General features: G+C 37.4%; 1 pseudogene; it reads left to right on the top strand.

Moving 5' to 3' along the window:
• LOC127623566 (lethal(3)malignant brain tumor-like protein 3) overlaps positions 1–22,387 on the top strand; it is a 38,001-nt pseudogene extending 15,614 nt beyond the window's left edge.
• Positions 22,388–22,933: the final 546 nt, after the last annotated feature.

The following is a 22,933-nucleotide window of genomic DNA, read 5'->3' as shown; positions in this document are numbered from 1 at the left end:
ACTTCTCTGAGAAATTTAATAGAAAGACTATTGCAATGGTGAGATTGGGGCAAGGACCGCTTGTTCAATGTTGTACCAGGGAGGGGCTCTCTCAGGTTGAAGAGACCAATGGGCCAGGTGTCTAAGATTAAAAGAGTAATAAAACAACATTTTGAGGAGGCCTAAACCTCCTTTGTCAATTGCTCTATGTAACTTACTGAAATGCAACTGAGGTCATTTATTATTCCAAATAAAAGACTTAGATAATCTATCAAATTGTTTAAAATAAGAAAGAGGACCTTATATAGGGAGAGACTGCAGTAGATAATTGAATACGGGGATAAAATAAATTTTTTCAACATTGACCTTCCAGCCATATACAAATGTAGTGAAGCCCAACTATCCACATCACAGGAGAACTTTTTCATTAATGGGTCAAAATTAACTCTAACTAAATCTCTCAAAATTGCTGGAAATAAAATTTCTAAATACCTTATGCCTTGCTTGGGCCAGTGAAAGGTGCCATGTTGGAAAGCTGTGGTAGGGCAATATGCTGTCAGAGCAAGAGCTTCCGATTTAGACCAAATCACCCTCTATCCTGAAGCTTTTGAGAAAGAATTAATAATAATATGGAGGCTAGTCATAGATATTCTAGACTCGGAGACAAATAATAATATATAATCTGGGTAGAGTAAAAGTTTATGCACCACACCTCCTGCTACAAATCCCAAAATCATCCTCTTTTCTTATTGCGGCAGCTAATGGTTCCAGGGTAAGACAGAACAATAATGGGAGAGAGGACAGCCTTGCTGGGTTCCTCTACCAAGAGAAAGAAAATCTGAAATGAATACATTATTTTGCATTGGTGCTGACGGATGTTTATAAAGTAACTTAATCCACCCAATAAAAGTGTTCAAAATCTTTTAATGGATAGTCGTACCCTATCAAATGCCTTCTCAGCATCAAGTGATGCGGGTCTGATCATTCACTACTGACGACATAATATTTATAAAACGTCAACTATTATCAGAAGAAATACGATCACAAATGACCCTCACTTGATCTAGATGTATAAGTCAAGTCAAGTCAAGTCAATTTTATTTGTATAGCGCCTTTCACAACACACATTGTTTCAAAGCAGCTTTACAGAATATCAGCATTAACAGACGATAAAAATGTAATGTCTATAAAGTCGATTAATCATCATTGTGTAATTTAGATAAAATAAGATTTTTAATAGTGTTTAAAAATAATTAAATGATAATTGTATTAATAACCCCATTGAGCAAGCTGTAGGCGACTGTGGCAAGGAACACAAAACTGCATAAGATGTGGATTAATGGAGAAAAATAACCTTGGGAGAAACCAGACTCACTGTGGGGGCCAGTTCCCCTCTGACTAACATCATGAATATAATGTCAATATTACTTATGTATAGTTAAAAGTCATGGTTTAAAATTATTAAACTAAGTGTTAAGGGTCAGTGATTAAACATCGATTGTGTTTGAACTGTAAGATTAATGACCAAAGTCTTTGAAGTCCATCTTGATTAATTGCAGAAGTTCACACAGATGCAGTTTTCCTTGTTAATTGGCTGATGAAGGCTTTTGTTGGCAATAGTTAGTCTAAGCATTCCATTTAAAGATCGTAGTCCATAAATAGACTGAGGTGATGCAGGTTGGAGTTGGCATCATTTCATCCTCTGAAGTCCGTCATAATAGATTGAAGTGATGTTTGGCTGGCACCGGCTGCATTTAGTCATCATCATTCTGCGACATGTAGCAGTGGAGTCCAACGTGAAGCAGGAATGGTGCTGGATCCAGCCGGTTCTGGTGACCTCAGGATAGGAGTCCCGAGGTTGAGACAGGGAAACAAATAAAAAGATGTAAGCGTAGATGCCATTTCATTTATTGCAGAGTTAGAGATCATGCTCAATGTTTCTGGTTTCTGGTTCCGGCAGACCCAACTAAAGCAGCCTAATTGTGGGTTGGAGGATAAATTAGGTGTATGCCTGGCTAAATAGATGAGTCTTTAGTCTAGACTTAAACTGAGAGAGTGTGTCTGCATCTCGAACAGTGTTTGGGAGACTATTCCATAGTTTAGGAGTCAAATATGAAAAGGATCTTCCTCCTTTAGTGGATTTTGATATTCTAGGAACTATTAATAGGCCAAAATTTTGCGATCTTAATGAACGTGTTGGAATATAGCGTGGTAGAAGATCACTTAAGTACTGCAGAGCTAGACCATTCGAAGCTTTGTATGTAGTTACAGAATTTTAAAATCAATACGGAATTTAACAGGTAGCCAATGTAACGATGATAAAATGGGGCTAATATGATCATATTTCTTGGTTCTCGTCAGCACTCTGGCTGCTGCATTTTGAAGTTTATTTATTGATCAAGGCTGGACATCCTCCCAGTAATGCATTACAATAATCTAGTCTTGAGGTCATGAACGCATGAATTAGTTTTTTGGCATCAGCAACCGAGAGCATATGCCTTAATTTAGCAATATTTCTTAGGTGAAAGAATGCTGTTCTACAAACATTTGTAATTTGATTTTCAAAGGACAGATTGGTATCAAATATAACACCTAAGTTCTTCGCTGTTGAAGATGATGTAACAGTACATCCATCTAGAGTCAAATTATATTTTAGTGGCTTATTTTTAGAGTTTTTTTGGTCCAATAATTAGAACCTCTGTTTTGTCAGAATTGAGTAGAAGGAAATTTCTGGCCATCCAATCATTTATTTCATTAATACACTCTGCTAATTTTGAGAATTGTGCAATCTCATCAGGTTTTGAAGAAATATAAAGTTGTGTATCGTCAGCATAGCAGTGGAAACTTATCCCACGATTCCTGATAATATCTCCCAGGGGAAGCATATACATGGAGAAAAGCAGAAGCCCTAAAACTGATCCCTGTGGCACTCCATATTTTACTTTTGTTTGGTTTGACAATTCCTTATTTACATAGACAACGTGGTAGCGGTCTGCTAAATATGACCTAAACCATGCTAATGCCACTCCACAAATTCCAACATAATTCTCTAGCCTATTCAAGAGAATGTCGTGTTCTATCGTGTCGAATGCAGCACTAAGATCTAAAAGCACTAGAAGAGAAATGCAGCCGCGATCAGATGATAAGAGCAAGTCATTTGTAACTCTGATAAGTGCAGTCTCTGTACTGTGATGAGGCCTAAATCCTGATTGAAATTCTTCATATATACTATTTCTCTGTAGAAATGAACATATATGGGAGGATACTACCTTTTCTAGTATTTTTGACATAAACGGGAGATTTGAAATCGGTCTATAATTAGCCGATTCTCCAGGATCTAGTTGTGGCTTCTTAATTAGCGGTTTGATAATTGCCATTTTTAAGTTTCTTGGGACATGTCCTAAGCATAGCGAGGAGTTAATGATATTAAGAAGATGTTCTGATATTACAGGAGATACCTCTTTTAAGAGCTTAGTTGGTATAGGATCTAACAAACAAGTTGTGGCTTTTGATATTTCGATAAGTTTTGTTAGCTCTTCATGACCTATGATAGCGAAGGATTGAAGTTGCACATGAGGGAAATTATTCGACACTGTTTTCTGAGGTGCTATGACAGATGATTGCATAATTCCAATTTTATTTCTGATTATTTCAATTTTATCTGTAAAGAAATTCATGAAGTCATTACTCTTGAGCTGTGATGTAATATCTGGTTCGGTTGAGGCTTTATTCCTAACCAATTTAGCCACAGTACTGAATAAACATCTAGGATTGTTGTGGTTATTTTCTATGAGTTTACTAAAATATGCTGACCTGGCAGCTTTGAGTGCGTGTTTGTAGCTACAGACACTATCCATCCATGCACCCTGAAATACTTCTAATTTTGTATTTTTCCACATGCGCTCCATTTTCCGAGCTGCTCTCTTGAGAGCATGAGTGTGATCATTGTACCATGGTGCAGGGCTTATTTCTTTAATTTTCTTTAATCGAAGTGGGGCGACAACATCAAGGGTGCTAGAGAAGACTGCATTTAATTTTTTTGTTATTTCATCAAGTTCTTCTGGGCTTTGGGGTTTATTGAGTATATGAGATAGATATGGAAGAGTATTAGTGATGCTATCTTTAGTGGTCGAGAGAATAGTTCTATCTGAACGATAGCGTGGTGTAAATTGAGTAACATTAGCTGATTGCAGCATGCAAGAGACGAGGTAATGATCCGAGATGTCATCGCTCTGCTGCAGAATTTCTATATTATCAACATCAACTCCGTATGAAAGAATTAAATCTAGCTTATGATTATGGCGATGAGTTGGTCCTGTTACATTTTGTCTGACTCCAAGTGAGTTGAGAATATCGATAAATGCTAATCCCAAAGTATCATTTTCATTATCTATGTGAATGTTGAAGTCACCAACAATTAAGGCTCTATCTACAGTAACTACAAGATCTGATAAAACATTTGCAAATTCACTAAGGAAATCAGAATAAAGCCCGGGTGATCTATACACTGTAGCAAGGGTAAAGGACGACAGAGATTTTTTATTTATATTTGTATTTGACGGTGTCACATTAAGCATTATTAGTTCAAAAGACTTACATTTATATCCTGTCCTCTGAGTAACACCAAAAACTTCACTGTAAATTGTAGCAACACCTCCTCCTCGACCCTTCAGACGAGGCTCATGTTTATAACAATAACCTGGGGGAGTAGATTCATTTAAACTAATATATTCATCCGGTTTAAGCCAGGTTTCAGTCAAACAGAGCGCGTCCAGTCTATGATCTGTAATCATTTCATTGACAATTAGTGCTTTGGTAGAAAGAGATCTAATGTTTAGTAGCCCTATTTTTATATGATGTACATTTTTAATTTGTTTGTTTTGTTCAAGTTTGACTATCAGATTTTTTCTAAATGATTTAGTGAGGGTATTGTGTTTCGTAGTTCGTGGAACAGACACAGTCTCTGTGAGATATCTAGGTGATACAGTCTCTATGTGTTGTAGTTTATGTGACCTGTGTGACGTCTCTAATAATTAGAGATGGAATTACTCTGCTTAATCTATTAGGCAGAATTTTAGACAATATTTTTACATCTGACTGGATTTGGGAAATTGGACGATAACTTTTACATTCATTTGAGTCTTTATCTTTTTTAAGAATGAGACTGATCAGGGCTTGCATCATGGTTGGCGATAGTTCATTTTTCTTTAATGACTGATTAGTGGAGTCAGTTCTGTGATATAAGATCTAAAAACTTCAGGGGCAAAACCATCTAGCCCCAGTGCCTTACCTGTTTTCAAGGCTTTAATTACCTCAACAAACTCCTCCAAAGAAATATCAAGAAAGTAATTATGTAACAAAATAGTATTGTGAGTCAACTCTCTAAGACCACTGGATGATATTCGGCGCTTCATCTCTGTTTCAGCACTTTTAATACTCTTTTCTAATTCTATGAATTCCTGTCCTTTGATCTTTTTTATGACTTGAGGCATATTGGATGATCCGCCCCCTAAGAACTGCCTTAAGTGCCTCTATTGCCACACTCACAGAGGACACGGAGGACCAATTGGGTTCTACATAAACATTGAATTGTCTTTAACATTTGTTGAAATTCAGGGTCCTGTAGAAGGGATGTATTAAAGTGCCATCTATATGATTTTCTTTTCTCTATATGCAACAACATCTCTAAACACACCAAAGCATGATCTGAAATTAATTTTCCCATTTTACCAATCAGTGGCAAAAGGAATGAGTGACTTGGTTATATATATATATATATAAACAAATCTATTCTAGAGTAAATCTTATGAACTGATGAAAAAAATTTGTTTTGTCTCCCATATGGATCCAGAAGTCTCCAAATGTCTGTGATTCCAAGATTTTTACACATCCTCTGAAGCCACGGTTTTTAAACTGGGAGGCACGTGTCCCCAGGGGGGCACCAGAGCATGTCGGGGGAGGCATGGACTGCAGAGATTGATGATACATTCACCAAGTGAAATCAAAACATACATAAATACTATAAAAATGTATTGGGAAGATAAATGAAAATGATTGGCTTAATAGACCTTAGTCCATACAAATATTCTGCCTCTGTAGATGTGATATATCAAGGGAGAAAAGATAACAGAGTTTGAGTAATCAACTCCATTTGTCCGGAAACTATTTATTTATTTATTATTTTGCAGCATAATACATGGTTAAATTTGTATTGTAAGACTGATAGACTATTCTGATGCTCGCTGATGATGTAAGTGGACGATGTAAGTGTCTAGGATGCAGATAATCTGACACAAAATCACGACGTGTCAATTAAAAGTTCAACTTTTATCAGGTCCACGCGTCTTTGTGTGTTTGTGACTGGTGCAGTTTCATATTTGGATGGAGATTGATTCATGTGACTTTATCGCAGATATAGAATAAAACAGTTAAGTAATCCCACTCTCATGAGGACAACCCAGATTTTTTCTGAAAATAATGCAAAACACACTTTCATATTATTAATAGAAATGTTTATAGCCATTAATCACACATAACGTGTATAATGCATTACTAAATTAGTCTATTAGACTGAATTAAAGGTTATTGATTATCATTGGTGAATTGCTCCAACACCTTGAAGGAGGACAATACCTGAAATAACTTAAAATAAGTGGCCAGAATGTACCTGCTGTTTCACATATATATATATATATATATTACATTTAGTATAGGCTATGTTATTTATTATTTACTTTGCTATTGAGAAGGCCTTTATGACAATATTGTAAATATGAAAATAAAAATAAACAAATAAACAAAAATGGGGGGGTTTACTGTCCAATGGTTAAAAACCCCTGCTCTGAAGTGTCAACGTTGCTCTAAAGGGTCTACATACTTTTGCATCACTATGATTATGATTGGAAGTCTCCACCCAAAACCATATCATGGAGGATCCCAGCTGCTTGTAGCTTTCCCTAAAGATCTATAAAACAGTTCTGATCATCAGTGTTTGGGTGCATAAATATTATCCAAAATAAGATTTTGCCCCTGTATTTTAGCCAAAATAATAATTACTCTTCCTTAATTATCATTGAGCTGTTTGAGACATTTAAATTGTAAATGCTTATTTATCAATGTGATGACTCCCCTGCTCTTACTCAATCCTGCTCTGTAAAACACATGTCCACCCCATGCCCTACCAAGTTTTTCAACTTCCTGTGGAGAAACATGTGTTTCTTAAAGGGCACCTATTATGGCATTTAAAATGTTCCTAATATTGTTTTGGGAGTCCCCAACAACAGTTTTACATGCATGCAATGACAAAAAACACTTTTGTTGTCTTATAATATGCATTTATGTTTACCTGATTTGCTCACCGACTCCCAAATGATTCGTTCAACGACTCATTTTTCCAAACCCCTCCTTTGCGTGACGCTAATCTGCGGTGATTGGTCAGATGACCCAGTCAGTTGTGATTGGTATACTCTGTGCAGAGATTGTCGGAAACGGAAAGCCCATCACCGCTTTGTAGTAAAAAAATCAAAATCAGAGAAGGAATTTGAGTTGATTTATGTTAGCGATCATAGCCCAAAGTTCGGTGGTAAACACCCAATCAGTTATTGTTTGCGTTAGCCCAACGCATAAACATATTGGTAAAGCACTGCATTACTACAAGTTATTGCTCTATTCTTTATGACAACTCCAATAACATCGCCAAACATTTCACATATTTCAAAAACATTGACATTGGAGACCTAGAAGCTGCGCTGAGCGTAACTTACACAACACACACAAATACTTATTAAGCATGCTAAAAAACAATTATTAATAATACTTACAGGTTATGATTCGGAGGAGGAAGCTGATCCAAATAAACTTGGTACTGAACCTTCCTTCAGTATCAACCGGCTCGCGAATCCACACTTGAAAGCATTCATGTTCGTAAAGCAATCGTCATTAAAATGAGGCGAACGCAGCACAAGGTTCGGGCTATACTTGTGTGGTATAGTTGTAAATATAAACTCTAGCCACTGATTCTTCACATGCTCGTCCCTGGGCAGTGAAAAAAAGGTCGCTTTTGATACGCACTTCAGAACACAGCGTCTTGCCTTCCCTGGTGTCTGCGTGCAATGAGTGGACGCGGCCAATTTGATAATTTTTCGTCTTGACGTCACGACGAAAAGGAAAATGACTCATTGGAAAAACGATTCATTACATTGACTCAGAGTCAACTCCTACTTTTGAGAGACAATAACTTTTTTTACAGAATCTTGCCGTGTCACCCACCCATCCAGAAACTTCACCATATCTTTACCTCCCTTTCCCTCTGGGATTCCAATTAAATGAATATTATTACGCCTGCTCCAATTTCCTATATCCTATAGTATTTCCTACACCGTTTCACTTCAGCCTTGTTAACAGATGGGTTAGCCTGTAGCTCTCTTTCGGCCGACTTCAGAAACTCCATTCTTCCATTCTTCCATTCTTGTTAATTACATGCCAATTTATTAAATATCTGAAATCCATTTCCAGAAATCCAAAATACCAAATATATCATGTTGAAAACTTTCACAGATATAAAAAAAGAGCATTTTTACTTGTGTTATTCAATTGTTGTTATAGACTCTAAATTGCCCCGTAGGTGTGAGTGAGAGTCCCCCCTGCCACTGGGGGTTTCATCAGGAAGGGCATCCGGCATCAAACCTGTGCCAAGTCAAAAATTTGGTTCACGGATGGTCTGCTGTGGTGACCCCTAATGGGAGCAGCCGAAAAAAGAATTAAATGATTTAATATTGATAAAAAAAAAGAAATCATTCATTTTAATTTTTTGTAAAAATTGCAAAGCTGATATGTGAAATTGGAATTTCAACTAATATGATTTTTAATTATTGACATCTGTAATTGTATTTGGAACAGTTGGGAATGGCAGATTACTGAGAAATTCTGCTAATAAAAATGTAGTAACAGATAGAAAAATATAATAATAAAAAAAAAAATCCATTTTTGATTTAAAAAATGTTTATTTCTGCAAGTAATGATGCCATTTTTAATATGAAGAATTAAAGGAATAGTTCACCCAAAAATTAAAAATTCTCTCATAATTTTCTCACCCTCATGATATCCCAGGTGTGCATTTCTTTCTTTCATCAGCAGAACACATTTGAAGAAAACTAGATGTTCCAAAAATCACAGACAGTTTGCATAAACGTCATCTATACGACTCCAGCGGTTAAATTAATGTCTTCTAGAGTGATAAGTAATCGTGACGTGATCACGTTGGCATTTTGAAACTGAGAACTGAGGCACGTGTCATAAACTGGAAGAGCAGCGCTGTTTATAAGTGAGAAAGAGGAACGCTGTACAGTAGCTTGGTTGGTTTAGGTTTAGATCTGTTATTATGTTTCTTTACTCACAATGGTGAGTTTGTGTGCTTATCCTGGATTTCTCATCCGAGTGGAGAAAGTGAGATTACATCTGTATCCATGGCAACACGAATACATCACTCGAGACCACTTGAACTCCACCATCTTGTGAAGTGTTGGATTATAGTTAAAAAGTACTTAAAAATCACCAAAAGTGATCGTTTAGTTTTATAAGACATTCATTTAAGCGCTGGAGTAGTATGGATGACCTTTATGTTGACTGTCTGTAGGTCCATTCACTTGCATTTTTAGGAACTACTGAGCTAAGAAACTTTTCTGTTTTTCTTCAAATTTGTTCTTCTGAAGAAAGAAAGTCATACACACCTGGGATATCATGAGGGGGAGTAAATGACGAGAGAATTTTTGGGTGAACTATCCCTTAAATATTTTATAAATGTAAACCTTAAGACTGATTTCAAAACTGAGCATTTTTACAAGTTGAAATTCAATTACTGACATCAAGAATGGACATATGCACTAATAGTGTTTCAAATAAAACATCTGCCTCCTCTGAGAGGTTATCTACTGGAGGTTTGTCAAAGAGAACCTTTTCCCTCACATGGTGTACAGCCACTTTAATGACTACTGAAATTAAAAACATTGCAAAAAGTGACATTTCAAATTGCTCTGAAAGTCAAATGAAGGCCTTGCAATCTTCTTTGAAATTCACAGCAAGTTCAGGATCCTGTTTATGAAGTCATGGGGACACAAATGACCCAGTTTCCCAGAGTGAGCCAGTTCTAAGAATGTGCTCATCCTGCATTCATTTGTGTGCTCAGAGCTTTTAACTGCTCATCAATTACTCAAGAGGAGGAGGAGAGGACCGCACGAAGCAACACAAACTCGGTCTTGCCGATGATTAGTCGTGTGAAAGAGCTTTTACTTTGACGTTTTTACGTTGCATAAAAACATTTGATTATTGAATTTTATCAGCATATGCATTTCCTCTGCTCTATGTACAGGTGTGACACAATTAGTCCATATATTGATCCGGTTGGGTGGTGTCAAGAGAACGGCAAGACCCTCACAACTCCTCCAGATGACATCAATGCAAACATCAGTCTCAGTTTCTCCTAAATAACTTCAGTTGAACGGCTTTATGAGTGCAGCTTTCTTTCCTGTGTTGACGTATTTCCATTTTAGCATCTTTCTAAAGTCTCAAAGTTTGGACGTTACATATCAAAGAGCTCCTTTTTTTTAAAAAAAATAGTCATTTAGCCTTTGTTTGTGTCACAACCATGAAGTCGGTGGTATAACGGGGAGGGACAAATGCTCTCATTCTAGGGAGCATTTTATTGGACAAATGAGTGAGTGCAGTATAGTTCAAAAACATATTAATGATGGGGATATGTGTCAAATACAAAAAATTGATAGTGTTTTGTCACAGCCGGCAGGTGCGCACTGTGAAACAACATCAACAATTAACTGTCATGAACGAAGCCCTGTCTTGTCCATTCATCTGCTCCCATTCAAAACATCTGAATTCTGACAAATTGCCACAAATTTGCTGTAAATTTGCCAGAAATTTCTCACTCATTATTTTTGACACGCAAATGACCTGAAGAATCGCTGCAGAAGTTTGCAGCTCTTCATCAGTAGTGGTGAACCTGCAGCAAAGCTTTGATGCCCATGAAGAGATTGCCGCAAAGCTCATTTGCAGGTGAACATCATAAGTGGTGAATTTGCAGCAAGTTTGCCAGAGCTCTCAATTTTTGTAAGGGCTGTCATCTCTGCTTTGTTCCAAGTGAATCATTTAAATAGCCGGACCGCTGATTTAAAAAAAAAATGAATTCACACCTGAGGTGATGATGTGGCCTTTACACCTCAGGTGTGAATACATTTTTAATAACTCAATGATCATAGTCCGCTTATAGCACAGATAACACATGCAGTATGCCTGCTGGAATAGACAATAGCTTCAAAATATCTGCAGCTGACTTCAGGAGCAGTTCTTATAGAGGGGTGATGTGTGTTTATGCTGATCTTAGACTTATGAAGTGGGTTCAAATAAACAAGTACCCTCTCAGTACACATGCATATATATATACTGTATACACACACACACACACACATATAGATACTGTAAAGATATACTGTATATATGTATATTCAATAACAAAAAAGAGATTAAAACAAGTGTTGGCAAAAAAGAGAAAACTAATCTGCTGCTGTATTGTAGGGATGGCCATTATCAAGTTATTTTGTGGTCAAGCACTCTAACCCACACAAACGAATAAACAACAGGTGGCAACAAATGAAAGTCTTTTATATGTCTTGAGTCATTAAACCATAAAGCACAGTCATGTTCACGAACGAAACCAGTCTAATTATACTTTATTCAATTCAGGAGGATTTATGTTTAAATATCATATGAATTTTCCCCACAAATCACAACAAAGAATATCATTTTGTGAACTGCTGTACATGACCATTAAGATATAAATAAATGGCGACTATTAGCCTAAAAGTAATTACAGGTTTTAATTATGTCCTGATGTCAATGTAATGTCATTAGTCATTTTTACTCTTAATTAATTCAGCCCCTTTTCCTCCTTGTTAAAAGAGATTATTGAACTAAATGAATAACATGCCCTTCTCGCCTTCAATCGGTCAAAAGTTGCTGCCACTCGCTAGTTCACAAATCAAGGGGGTGGGTGATCTGGTGATCCGGTGATCCTATAGCGACACATGACAAAGACTAGTGATATCCACAGTATATGCTGCACCAATTCACACGAGCACTTACTGTATATGTTTGATATCAGTATACTGTATATTTGGGTAGTTGACAAGAAGTACTTTTGTGAAGTTGGCATGCCCTTCCCTGTAAAATGGTATACTCTCTATATTTTATTATATATTATTATTATTATATTAAATAAGAGACTACATGAAATATTTGTACAGTTATAAATTCATTTATTACACCGCAGGAACATTTCAAATGAACCAGTGAAAGCAAAAAGGGGATTAATAATGGTGAAATACTTGAGAAATGGTAAAAACACCTAAAATATACATGTTCCCCCATACATTATATACATTTGACCCTAAAGTCTCAACGTTGAGTAAAACTTCAAACTTCATGTAAATGTTACTGCACGTGTCAACAGATTCTGATTACACTATTCCAGCTCACATACAGTAATCCACATGTGCTGTAGGATACCCTGACGTGAAGAACTTCTCCTGGGACAGATACTTGGCAGAGACGGGCTCATTACCAGCCCCTGCGCAAGCCTTCAAAGTGTGCTGCCATACCTCACAATGGATGTGTGTATGTGTTTGACTTGTTGCCAAATATATACAGCTACACTGGCTCTGTTCTCCGGAGAGACCCCCGGCAATGTCGGTTGTGACGTGTAGAAATATTTGTCCGAACAAGCTCCTCTTACTGTTAATCTCATCATTTGATGAAAATGTTTTGTGACAAAGGGCTGTTTAATAATAATAATAATAATATAATAATAATAATAACAAAAATTAATATAGATTTATGATATTAATCAGCTATATCACAACATAAACACATTATTACTAATAACATCTGCACAGTCAATGAAGCCAGTAGTTGAATTTGAACTTACATGCCAGCCAGAAAGCACAACACACATTGTGAATCAGTGTTAGAAATGAACAAGGGCACGGGGCAAAAAGGCCATTGAAAGTAACAAAAGTGCACTCGAAATTCTAAATGTTCTTATTTCTTCACATTCTAGAATTTATGTTGATAAAATGAATAAATTAAAGTGCTTAAAATTACATTTGTATATGATTAGAAAACAAAAGATGCCCCTGAAAATCAAATCCAGGGGGCAGATATTGTCCCTTAATGGAAAAGTTAATTTTTGACACTGTTGTTAATACACACTGAACAATGCACTGTACGTAATGCAATATCCAATAATATCCACTGTAACTAATGCTAATACTAAAGAATATTCAACATTTCAGGAGCTCAGGTTTTTACGTTTTCTATTTAGTTTATTTCTTTTTACGTTTGATGCAAGTTTAAATAAATACATGATTGTACATTTTTCTATTTTTCTGTTGCTTGACTAAAGTCGTATGCCATTTCAGTCAAAGATGAAATATGACATTAAAGGACATTTTCATCAAAAGACAAAAACTATGACTAAATCATGTAAAACAATGTCTCTCTCTCTGCAGAGACCAGCCAGGTAAATATGAAGTTGGAGGTGGTGGACAGGAGGAATCCGGTTCTGATCCGGTTGGCCACAGTGATCGATACGGATGACCATCGACTTCGGGTAAGAATCATGTCTGCTGCATTTTGCACATAGAGCTCTGATTTATTGAAGGTTTAAGATAAATATAGCCTACTAACAATTTATTCCCAAACTTTGTCTTATTTCAACATTTTATAACTGGCAAAATATTGTGAAATACCACGAACACAACGAGTGTAAGTGAGCATGCATCTGATGCTGTTCCACACTCAAAAGCCACAGTTGTTCACAGTTCATTTCCTAGATAGGGACTGAAGATAATCTACTTGGGATTTATCCTGACTCCTCGTCACCTTGGATAAATCATTTCTCACAATGTTCTGCTTTTCATCTTTATCTCGCTCTGCTTCGCTCCTCTGTTTTTGCCCATTCTAACGGTGTGGGTTGTTCTTGTGAAGATCCTCTGGGCTGATTCTGCTCACGGTTGATCACATTGCAGCGTCTCATCTCTCACGCTTCTGTTGGGGAGTTTAAAAAGAGATTAGCATGACTCATCTGTGCATTTCCTGTCTGTGGCTGGTGGGACACTATGCTCAATATACAGTACAAATGTTCTTTTGAACACAATCTGTAACTTCTCCTCGGGCTCTGTCCTACTGATGAGGCTGATATACATCTGCCGTTTGTACTCGTGAATGTTTGGAGTTTGTGTGGGGAGCAGTGTTGAACATACAGGATGTTTCAATTTTGTACATCACAATTCATGGCAGTATTGTGTTTGATTCTCCTTGTTGAAATATAACACTATTAGTGAGCATATTAAAACAATATCACACACACAATTATGTTGTTGTACTAGACCAGAGGTCTACTGGGGCATTAATTAGAGCTCGAACCTGGCCAGTACCTAAGACCATGTGACCTGACCTGACCTGTCCAGTATACATTTTTCAGCCTACACTTCACAAATAGCTGTTGTATTAAATTGGGAAATTAACTCTACGCTTGGGAATTAATTAGAATATACAGGTCTGCTCAAGGATATCATGTTACCTGCTATTAAGTACCTCAAGCAATGTTCTGGATATTTTAGATTTGATACTATAAACTTTTGAAAGCTCCTCGTGCACCTCTGGGTAGAATGGTACCGGGCGCACTGTGTGGCATTAGAGCGCCTTCTGTGGAGATATCATTCATCCTGTCGAGAATAACTGGTCTCAGATGTTTGAGGCCACTCGAGACCCAGCTCTTCGGCTGTCCAAGTGAGCATGTGGATCAGGACGGCATTCCATTTACAAGCATGCTCGGCCACCGTAGGGTGGTCGGTGAATCATCAACCGAACCAGCCATGCTTCGCCATCGGACACAGTGAGAAAAAGAACATCCTCCTCTTGAGGAATAGCAAAAGAAAACATCCCTTATGCCTCCTGAGAGGGGTGGAAATGTTCATAAATGAATTCTATGGTAGATAACGCTTCCTGTGGGGAGCAGGAGAAACGCGAGCATTGCGCTGGTGCTAAGTCCTCCTCAAAACCGTGCTCCTCATCTAAGCCACAGTTGTCCCTTTCATGTGCACCGAGCGTGAACACCTCCTTTGCATGAGCGAGGCCCATTCACAAAAGACAGCGTTCATGCTTGTTGAAGGGAGAAATGCTCTTCTAGCTAGGTGGAAGGCACTTATGAAATTACATCTTGAAAAGAAAGACATTATTTCATAAGCATTTCACCTTTGTTCACATATTCTTCCCTTTGTTAATTTTGTAAAAAGCAGCATGGAAAACATTCCTTGATTATTAAAAAAAGAAAATGGTACTTTATTTCACTTCTTGCATTAGACATTTAGAATCTAGAATCTTGGTGCAACAGGGTTCATTTGTGGGGTAAAGGAGGAAACGGGAAACGTGGCTTCAACTCAAAGGTCAGTCTTTAATAATAACTCAAAATAGCTTTCCAGCATTTAACACACAGACAGTTTGATGCGACTCTCTCTCTCATCTCTGGCCTGTTTCCTTCTTATATCACTCTCCCCATTGCTCACTGCAATCAGAAACAAAAGTTAGACATATTGTGCTCTGGTGTGTGCACCCTTAACGCTTTCTCTCTCTCTCCGAACGAACGCTCCACCACGCCTCCACCTCCACACTTGGCTATAATGGTTGTTTCGTTAAAACGATATTTCCTCAGATTGGACAAAAGCACACTTTTGAGCCATTTCAACACACATACACACACACACACACACACACACACACACACATATATGTTAACTACCAAACAGCCCTAGTGTGATTGCAGTATTCACACACATTATTCCCTCGTGTCTCACAATGACTGAGCGAGATAACAGATCTCACTGTCTGTCTCACACTCAACTCACAGAGCTGTCATTTCTCACACCTCTCACTGATACACTCTGGCATGTCTCCTTATGGACTCACATATATACATGTGTGTTCCTTCAGGAGCTGGACCAGGGAGATGTCTACAGACTTTCACCCCTCAGCCTCTCTCTTACACACAATCAATACTTGTTTACACATGTCCATCCTGCTGTGTGACCTCCACATCCACTCTCTGTCACGCTTCACCTTCTTCACTTCTAATCTTCACTGACATTCTCCTGAGCTCTAGCACTGGATGATGGAGTTCTTAGTTAGGTTTTATGGAAGTATCAGTTTTGTTAGTGATGTTGCAGATAGCTCAGATAATTAGGTTGTGAACTAAATTGATGAGAAATGTTTGAGAAAAATTGTAATTCTGTCATTATTATTGTGCTGTCATTTATTCTGTGGACAATAAAATTAGTTTTTGTTTTATTTTGTTTTTTATCTTTACACAGCTCTTTTTCATACAACAATAGTTCAAAGTGACCACATCTGCCAAGCTCCAGAAAGGACAAAAACAACATAAAAGCACCAAAACAATGTCAATATAACTTTTTTCCAAGTCTTCTGAAGTCATACCACAGGAACAGACCAAAATTGAAGTTCGTATTCACAGATAATCTGACCAGCAAAATCAAATGTAGCATCTTTTAGGGTTGGAAACCAAGAAACAGTTCTTATTTAGAACCGGTTCCAGTAATTAGAAAATACCAGAACCAAATTATTTTTGGTTCCTTTAACAGTTATTGATTGTGTATTCTTCTGCTAAAGTGGACAGTGTTACCTTCTACCACTCAGCAGCACTGCAACACTATTCTTGAATCTACAGAATCAAATATACAGCATGACCAGTGTAGTCCGATTCCTAAACAAATGACTTTTGCGAGCTAGTTCTTTTTTGTGAATCAAAAACATACAGTGTTACCAGTCTAGTCTGATTTCTGAACGAATTACTTTCATAAGCCGGTTCTTTGCGAAACATACAATGTGACCAGTGTAGTCCAATTCCAGATTGAATGACTAGTTCTTTTTTGTGAATCAAAAACATGCAGTGTTACCAGTGTAGACCGATTCACGGACAAATTACTCTTATGAGAGTATTATTTGAATGAAAAAAACAGTGTGACCAGTGTAGACCGATTCTCCTATGAATGACTCTTATGAGCCAGTTATTTATAGTGAATCAAAATATACAGCATGACATTAGTCTGATAGTCTGATTCCTTAACTTATGACTCTTATGAGCCGGTTCTTTTGAATCTCCAGAGTGAAACATACAGCTTGAACAGTGTAGTACGATTCTTGAATGAATGACTCTTATGAGCCAATTCTTTTTTGTGAATCATAAACATCCAGTGTTACCAGTGTAGACTGATTCTCAGACGAATGACTCTAATGAGCCAATTCTTTTTTGTGAATCAAAAGCATACAGCCTGACCAGTGTAGTCTGATTCCCAAATGAATGACTCTTATGAAATGGTTCTTTTTTTTAACTACACCATGAAACGCACAGCACTACTAGTGTAGTCCAAATAATTTTTCCTCAAAAGTACTAAAAGAATTGTTAAAAGAAATCAGAACCCTAATATTTGAATTCCTGATGATTCCCATACCTTTAGGCCTTTAGATGCATCATTGATGACAAAAACCATTGGTTTACAAGTGTGACATTACCGAACGCTTCACAGCAGTTTGAAGTAGAATGACTTTCGCGAGCTTCAGCAGGGGGCAAGATTTTCATTTAATAATTACTTGCATTTCATTCTGTTTCTCACTCAGAGATATTGTATGGTTTCAGAATGTGGTGAGTACCACACAACATTTTTTCAAAAACGTCAACTTGAGTTCCACTGCAATGAAAAACAGCATACGGGTTTGGAATGATATACAGGTGAATAACTACAGACAGAACTTTCATTTTTGGATGAACTATTCCTTTAAATGGAGAATAAATGTCTTAAATTAGCTCCCCAGTAAAACCAGTTCTGTCTAGGAGAAACAATTAAGTTATTTATGAGTCGTTTTTGTTTGTTGAGGGATCAGGAGCATTCCCACTGCATTTTAAAATCCCCATCAATAGTTCACTGCATCCAAGTCTTTGATGGTTGTCTTGGATACCCTCAGCTATCCCAGAGGAGAGAGCAAGAGAAAAAAGCGATGTGGATAGAGAGATTAAAATATTTAGATGGAAGCTTTTGTAGATGACTGAGTATATAAAGGTAGACACTTGCGAATTGGAAGGAGATGGAAAGAGTATTTGCAGTAAGAATGCAAATTAAACATTTCTTTATCTCAATCTGTCACACAATGAATCACAACAGCCAGTCTGGTCTGGTTGAGCAGCTTAAAGCCAATACACTCAGCCTCCGCATAATGGCTGTCAGCTGTGCTGTCAGTACCACTAAAACACTGCTTGACTTTTTAGTTGCTCCATGTTCCTACTGCCGTCGCACCGGCTCGTTTCTCAGGAGCGTGTTTCATCAAAGTCCTGCAGACAGGCTGTCATTTAAGGCTGCGGGCTGTTGCTCTTTTCTTCTCGCTTTAGTTTTGATTGCTGCTCATTTCAAAGAGCTCCGAGAGTCTACAACACAATACATCCGAATCACCCTGCCAGCATCCTGCATGCTGCCAATGCATTGTGATTGCAGTTTGAACATTCCCGTCCCCTGAGATTTGAGTTGCATTATGAATATAATCTTCTCAAGGGAACGTGAAAATGGACTACCCAAGCTGTTCTTTCTTTCATCTGAAGTGCCTTGGTGCGCTTTGTGCCTCATATAAGAAAATAATCTTTATTTACTGCCACAAAATCAGCACCACTGGAAATTGTTGCAATGACCAGCACCTGGTCAATAAGCAGCACCTTGGGCATGTTTTTGATTACTCCGTCAGTTGTGTCTCTAAATGCTGCAGCTGATAGTTTAACTGTATTTCCCAGTTGTAGTGTAGTAGTAATCTGAGCGATCACGGAGAGACAATGCTGATGACTTCAAAGAAACTGCTCCCTGACTGTCAGCGCTGACTCAAAGCAGGTCAAACTTAAACTTAACATAAAAATTGTCTTTTGTCGCCACCTGGTGGTTAAATCTTTAATGTCATAGGGATAAATTAAATGACACACATCCAGCTGTTTTTAAAACATCTACGCTGCTCTTACATGTTAGTTTAGAATGCCATGAACACAAACAGAGTGATACAAACAGTGAAGCATCCGAGTGCTTTGAGACATCAGCAAACTTGGACTGTCTCTCGTCCAATCAGATTCCGGGGCCGGAATGAACTGTTGTATAATCAATGGTATGTGTTTCTGTTGAGGCCATCAGTCCATGTTATTTCATCTTCATTTTTTTTTATTGTGTTTAATATTGGAAATCCAGGTGAAGAACTACAGTACCCATGATCCTGAGAAATTATCAACCAATAAAGAGTTGTGACAGACAAAGCGCACTAAAAGAGCTTTGCAGCTCCACCCAATCCGATGATGCACTGTGAATGACAAATTGAGTTGCTTTCCCTACACTCTATAACTACTGATGATATTTGTATGAGTAAAGGTATTAATGGAAAGGAGGAGACGAGAACTGGCTTGAGAATATTAATTATATTTTAATAAGAAACTTAAACAAAAAGACAAACACACAAAAGTGTCGGCTCTCTCGCTATCCCACTGAAGTCTCCAGTCGGCCTTTATCCCTCTCTGAGGCATGATTAGCCTAATTAGGGGCCGTGTGTGTGGAATTATAACCCAGCCTGCCCTCCACCCTGCCACATTCCTCCCTTGTTCTCTCAGGACGGGGAGCCCCCGTACACCCCCCCCCAACCCTCTTTCCCTGGTGAGGGGCGTGCCTTATAAATAATATTTTAATTATAAACTGAACCAAAAAGACAAACACACACACACAGGTGTTGGACAGCTGTCCGTAAATCTCTCTCTCTCTGTCGAACTGCCGTCTTTATACTTTATATAAAGTTTTGTATTTTTCCATAACTTTTAATTGGATTATGTCATTAACGATGCTTCAGTGGATTGTAGGACGTTAAGTACACAGTCTTGTATCTTTGTATTTTGTCTGATTTTCAAATACTTTTTTGCTTCAAATTAAAATGTGTTCATGTTGTGATTCACCTCTGAGCTGGCTGGCTTTCTTTGAAACAGTGCACACTCTCTGGATCATAATGTATGGGTTACGCTGGAAAGAGAAAAACAAAAAGTCGACATTATTCCATCTCTAGTTGTTCAGTTTGGTTCTGTAAACAGTACATTGCTTTAATACAAATGAATGATTTTGGTTGTAGAAGATGGTTGTCATTGTTGAAAATAAGCAAACTCTTTGTGTATTAATCACTCAGAAGATGTGTGACAAACAAATTTATCTGCAGCATGGATGTGGCCAAAGAGGTTTACTCCTACCAGAGACCTGTGTATTCTTGTCCTGTTTCAGATCCATTATGATGGCTGGACCGAAGAATATGATTACTGGATTGATTCAGACAACCCAGATATTCATCCTGCTGGGTGGTGTGCCAAAACTGGACATCCACTGCAGCACCCAATCAGTGAGTACCACAGTATTTCACACAGTAACAGTAGATATTCATCCCTATGGCACAATTTACTGGCAATCCAATTTTTCACATCCTACCTCACAGGAAGCCTCCAGACACTCTCTTATACTGCAAAAATAAGAAATGAAATGAAAAATTCAGTGGTATTAATGCTTAAAAGAGTTTCCTGTGTTCAATACAAGATCAACCGACAGCATTTGTGGCATGATGTTGATTACTACAAAAATGTATTTTGATGCGTTCCAACTTTTCTTTAATAAAACACTTACAATGGAAGTCATGGGGTTAATTTTTGGAAGGTTTAAATGCAGAAATGTGAAGCTCAACATTTTTTAAAAGCACATACATTAATTCTACTGTTTAATTTGAGCTGTAAAGTTGTTTAAATATTAGTTTTGTCTGTCGTTTAAGGGTTTAGGGTTTGTTGACATTGCATCGTCATGGCAATGAAGTTGTAAAATCGTCACACTCTAAATGACAGCCTCTTTGAATCCAGAGTCATTTAGTAGAAAGTAGTAGCTGATAGAGGTTTGATTGTACACAGAGAGAGAGAGACAGAGAGAGAGAGAGAGAGAGAGATGGAAATAGTGAGAATAAAAGAGGGATGGAGCGCTTTAACAAACCTATCTTCCTCTGACTGTATGTCAGTATCTTCTATTAGCCCCAGAGGATGCTGGGAAAATGCCATTGAACAATAAGCTTTTCTTCAGTCAGTCCTGCTGATAATCTTTCTCTCTCGCGCACTCCCTTATTCCCGGTGTCCATGGAAACAGAATCGAGCCGTGTTTAGAAATCAGCAGCTGATATCAGGATGAGCATCTTACTGAGAGAGAGAGAGAGAGAGAGAGAGAAGCAACAAGACAGATATTTTGAAATAAATAAGGTTGTGAAAGAGTATATGTAATTAAGAAATGTTTGTCACTTCACATAAACTGCACTAGTAGAATATGAATGTCACTGAACGTGTGCACTTTCATCTTGACAGAGGGTTGTTAACCTTTTCCTGCCTAGGAACCCCACATTCAGACTCAATCTAAGGCTCCCTAATAGAACAATATTACACAGAAACATTCATTTCGTTATTTGTTGTCTTTTGTCTTTATGATGAACTAATAACCATCATTATATTAGATGGCAGCCCTGACAGACTGAGTAGCAGGTTTACACCAAGTCTGTTGCATTTAGAACTGGTGCAAATTTAAAGTCGAATTGTTCTATAATGCCTTACAGGAACTAAAAAAATTAAAATTCTGTCTTTGTTTACTCACCCTCACGTTGTTCAAATCCCATACATGTTCACGTGAGATTAGGTAGAGTTCATTACCATGATCTTACCAGCTTATCCAGTGTATCCAAGTGTTGTGCGCATAACTCTTAATGGTTTGACATCAAAAGCAGAGAATAACTCGATTATTTCAAATGTCCGTAAACCATCGTAAACATTTTACTGTAAATGTGATTTTTGTTTAAACCCGTTTTGAACATATTTTTGGTCATAATTTGAATCAACAGCATTTAACAAATGCTTAACTTTTATTTACTTCCTTTAATGTCTCATTTATGTCACATACTGCACTGTTTATTGTTTGTTTCAGTATTAGGTCCAAATGTAAATGTCCAAAAGTCATGTGATGTTTTGCAAGAACCCTGAAATTAATTGTCAGTGCATCATAGTACAGTTGTAGCTGACTCTAATGATCACTGAGGCTTCAAGTTCAGCCCAGATCAGTTCACACATCCTGGGAAAAGGTGTTGGATGTTTGTTCTCTCATGTTTCTATTTTTGTGTTACAGTCACTTTGAGAAAAATCTCCCAGTGGGCACGAAAATCCATACTGATTAAACATCTCGGAAATAAAGCTTAATATAGCATTTATACGAACCACACTGCAAAAAATAAAATGTTACAATAAAATCTTTTATTGTAAAATAAGACAAAGATACTGATTAAGAACATCTAGCCATCCTTAAAAATGTATGTAAGAAGGGGAATGCTTAAAGGGTCATGTCATGCGGAATCAAATTGTCATTGATATTTTGACAAATAAGAGGTCAATGTGCTTTAAAAACTGACTGTACGTTTCAGAACTCAAAACTTCCTCTCCAGTTCAAAAAGAACGTTTATCATTTCCACCCTGCAAAAAGGACTTGTTTGAAATCAGCTACATTGTGACTTCACAAGTGCAGTGTCATTTGCATAGTCCACGCCTCTTCAATATACATAATCATCAACAGCATGAAAAATTCTAAAAGATGTAGAAGATGTAGCAGTGGCAAAAATATTAGACTCGACAGTAATGCCTGTGAGTAAAAAGTGTAATTGTAATGTTTCATCTGCCTGTATTTAATATGTAAGAAATTGTATAGTCGCTCATTTTTATAGCAAAATAAACCATGATCATGACTCCAAA

This window comes from Xyrauchen texanus, chromosome 30 (assembly GCF_025860055.1).
Source record: "Xyrauchen texanus isolate HMW12.3.18 chromosome 30, RBS_HiC_50CHRs, whole genome shotgun sequence".
NCBI classification, from domain to species: domain Eukaryota; kingdom Metazoa; phylum Chordata; class Actinopteri; order Cypriniformes; family Catostomidae; genus Xyrauchen; species Xyrauchen texanus.
The sequence above is the reverse complement of the archived record's forward strand: the minus strand, read 5'-3'. Positions and strand labels throughout refer to the sequence as shown.